This window comes from Equus przewalskii, chromosome 7 (genome assembly GCF_037783145.1).
Source record: "Equus przewalskii isolate Varuska chromosome 7, EquPr2, whole genome shotgun sequence".
Taxonomy (NCBI): domain Eukaryota; kingdom Metazoa; phylum Chordata; class Mammalia; order Perissodactyla; family Equidae; genus Equus; species Equus przewalskii.
In genome coordinates, this window is record NC_091837.1 from 70,825,692 (window position 1) to 70,829,828 (window position 4,137).

Sequence of the window (4,137 nt, forward strand, 5' to 3'; positions counted from 1 at the left end):
GCAGGTCCTTCTAGTAGTGGCATGTGGGATGCCACCTCAACGTGGCCTGATGAGCGGTGCCATGTCCACGCCCAGGATCCAAACCAGCGAAACCTCGGGCCGCCACAGTGGAGTGCGCGAACTTAACCACTCGGCCACGGGGCCGGCCCGCTCGACTATCTCTTTACTGGATTCTATTATGAATTTTTTTCATAGTCACCCTACAATCCATGAATCCATCAAAATGATGTTTGATTGGATTCTGCAGATCTCTTTGACTTTATCTACCTTAATAGTCATAACCTCCAAGGTCATACACATGACAAGGGAAGAGGTCAACTTCACAAAGAAATATTGTCAGATAGGGACCCACTTGCACTGTTACCATAAGAAATTTCCAGCAGAAAAATAAGTAATGAACCAAGAAGTCTGATCTTTACAATGAATAGTTAAAACCCCTTAAAGAAAATCAGTGGTCTTTGGCAAACATTGTGTATTCCAGTTTTATTTATATAAAGAGGAGAATACATATTAAATTATATCAGAATGAATTCTATTAAAACCATCAGAGCGCTCCACGCTCAGATTACTCTGAACAAAAGGACCCTGTCTCTGGTCTTTGGGAAGTAATGAAGCAAAGAAGCTGCGTGTTAGATTCTGGCTGAGCAGTGCAAACGATGACTACATTAGCGTGAGTTATCTGGGCTGCCCTCTGACCCAAGTGCTGCCAGTGGAGAAGGCCCCCAGCCTCTGTCTTCTTCTTCAACAGCAAAGTATCTCTTAGTGTTTGACAGGACTCTGAGATAGTCAGAAGATCAAGCAGGGGAAAAGTGGGCACTTCTAAGACAGAGGAGATGCTCATGGCTGGATGGAGGGGGTGGGAACTGAGCAGGTGGTCAGTAAAGATGGCTAATCCTCCTAGATTTCTTTGGAACTAGGCAGTGTCTAAACAAACACAGGTGAAGAAAGCAGAGGGGTATTGAGGGGAGCTGATGCCTCTCTGGAGGGTTTTTGCTCCCCCTGGTTCAGCCATTTGCCTCACCTTTTCCCATCCTGCCTTCAACACATGGGGCCCACAGCCCCTCCCTGCAAGGGCTGTCTGGAGGTAGAGCTGGACTGAGAGGTCTTTGTGGCTCCAGGGTTGGGAGTGGGAACCACCTTCTTGTGTTTGGCACAGACCACCTGCCAATTTGATTGGTTCTAGAGGCTCTCAGAGCACCTAGGCTCCATCTCCAAAAGAACCAGAGCCCCTCCAAGCCATTCAAGTGAAATAGCACTCGACTTACCTCCCATTGGGGGAACACAGCTCTCAGGCTACCCAAGATCCCCTTCTTCCAACCCTTCCCACTCCTGGTGGCAGTTCTGAACCCAAAAGAACTATCATTGCCCCTTTCTGTCACATCCTAATTCTGCTCCTTCCAGCACAACTGAAAATCTCTCCCGCTGTTTCGGATCTACTACTGTTGACAACTGGACATGGGCTCAAGGCTAATGCATTATCCTCTTTCAGGACTCATTCAGGAACTTGCTAAGCACTGGGGGAGTTACAAGTTCTCATGCCTTCTTTCAGGATTCTCACTGTCGCAGTTTCTGTTCTGCTATCTAGGTTAACTCATGCACATTCCTGTGGCCCACAAGTGTCAGATGGGGACACTCTAATGGGGACACATTCAGTTCATCCCTCAGCTTCAGTTCTGCTCAACAAATGTGATCCCCAAGGACTTTCATTCTTCCCAAAGGGACCCTCAAGTTTTTGAAATAGGAGACTAGGTTTTTAACCCCTTCACCTTGGGAAACATCACAAAAAGTCATATACTCTCAAGTTGTAACCCAACCATGCTCAGGAGTGGCCACAACGTGGAGGGGCCCTCGCCTACCTTTTACTCACCTCCTGGGCCATCCCTTTCTGTGAACCACGCACAGTGAATTGGAAGATAATCATAACAGAAACACCACTAACTGGTAGGTCAACCACTAGGACAACTGCCAAGAGTAAAGGAACACTAAAGAAGTCATGTGGCAACAGGGGTGTCATGAGCCACTTGATAACACATTTACAACCTCTTATAATAAAGACAGCTATTAGAACTACCAATAATAATTATTATAGCCAACATTTTATTGTCTATTATGTCTAATACAGTTGCACTGCTTTCTCTTGGTTTAGCAACTTCAAACATTGTCTATTAACTTCGTATTATAGTAAATAAAAATTTGAGATCTTGTCTCTCATCCCTTTCTGCTCCTTCCATCCCAATGAAGTCATGACTTTGAATTAAGTCTATGCGTAGAATTTATGACTGTGACAGTGTTCATTGCTGAGCTAAGTGGAATTGTATAATTATATTTCCTTTCTTATGTTTTGTTTTTCTTGGAGTTAATAATCATCTCTTTTTTAATTCAATAATTTTCTTAAACCTATGTTTGTCTTCCCACAAACTCCAACTGCTCTGTGAAACCTCTCAATCAAAAATTCTATACTTTCAAACTTATCAGATAGTTCGTTCCATTTTCCCTTGGGGATCCCTCCGAGTGCTCCCCATCCTCCCGCTCCACTCTGCACCATCCCCGACTCTCTAGACCCGCTGCACAGCCATCCTCCTCACACATCTCCCTTCTCCTCTCTCTTGAGTTGGATCCCCAGACATGGCAGGGATGCTGGATTTATCAGTCCAGGAATTTAAAATAACTATGATTAGTATGCGAAGGGCTCTAATAGATCAAAGAAATGGCACACAAAAACAAATGGGCAATGAAAGCAGAGAGATGGAAACCCTAAGAAAGAACCCACAAAGAAAGGCTAGAGATCAAAAACACTGTGACAGAAATGAAGAACGCCTTTGATGGACTTGTTAGCGGACTGCACATGGCTGAGGACAGAATCTCGGAGCTTGAGGAAATCTCAATAGAAACCTCCAAAATGGGAAAGCAAAGAGACCAAAGACTGAAAAAAACGGAACAGAATATCCCAAGACTGTGGGACACCTACAAAAGGTGTAACATTTCATAAGATCACACCAACTTGAAGGAAAAAGAGAAGTTCTCAAAGGGAGAAGGGAAATTCTTGTTGAATAGCATTAATGACTACTGCAGGAGGTTAATTTTAAAAACAATTTGCATGTCCAAAAAGTCTTTATTGTATCTCGTACTCAATTAATAAAGTCTGGGAATAGAACTCAAAGTTGGAAACAATTTTCTCTCAGAATTTTGGGGAGAAAGTCACCCGTGTCCCTCAGCTTCCCGCGTTGCCGGAGAGCGTCGCATTCTAGTCTCTTTGCTGGTGCCTCAGATCTGACCTGCCGTTGCTGTGTTTTCTCTTTCTTTCCCTGGTAGCTTTTAGGATTTTCTTTTTATCCCTGCTGTTAGGATATTTTACAATGACATGCTCTGATATGGACTTTTTCCCCCCATTTATCATGCTGGGCCCTTGGTGGGCACTTTTAATCTGACATTTATTTCCTTTCTGGTCAACATTCTTGCGCTATTCGCTAAGTTCCCTCTTGATGTTTGTTCTAGTGTGTCTTTCTGGAGTGGCTGTTCGATGCCAACCTCCTGGAATAGCCATTTATCTTATCTTTCCTTTCCTACTGTTCTTTTTGGTGTTGTTTTTTCTAGTACATTTTTCAACTTTATCATCCTATCATTTTACGTAACTTACATATTTTTATTTCCAAGGGTTTTTTCTTGACTGATTCTTCCTGTGATGCTGCATTCTGTGCCATTCTGTATGCAGCCTTTTCCTTAGCCTCTCTCTTTTCTTTCTGCCAACTCCTCCTCCACTGTGTGTTGATATGTCACCTCGTGACAAAGCCATGTCCCCATTGTGCTCCTGGGGATTCTGGTGCCCAGATGTTGGTTAACCTCACCGCCCCCGCCCCCCCCGACCTCCGCTTTTTCTGATTAAGATGAAGTTCCAGTGGAACTTCTCACATCTCCCACATCTCATTATTCCAGGCTTTGAGGCTGTTCCACATTCAAGAGAATTGGAGCCAGAACCCCAATCAGCCAACATTCCTGATCACTGTGAGGAGAACAGAAAGAGGCAAAAATAATTGATTAATTAATTATTTTATAACTCCAACTCTTTAAAAGACACATTTTCTTTTTCTTTCTTTGCATGTCTTGAGAAAATTCAATGTTCCTAATTGTAGATTACAT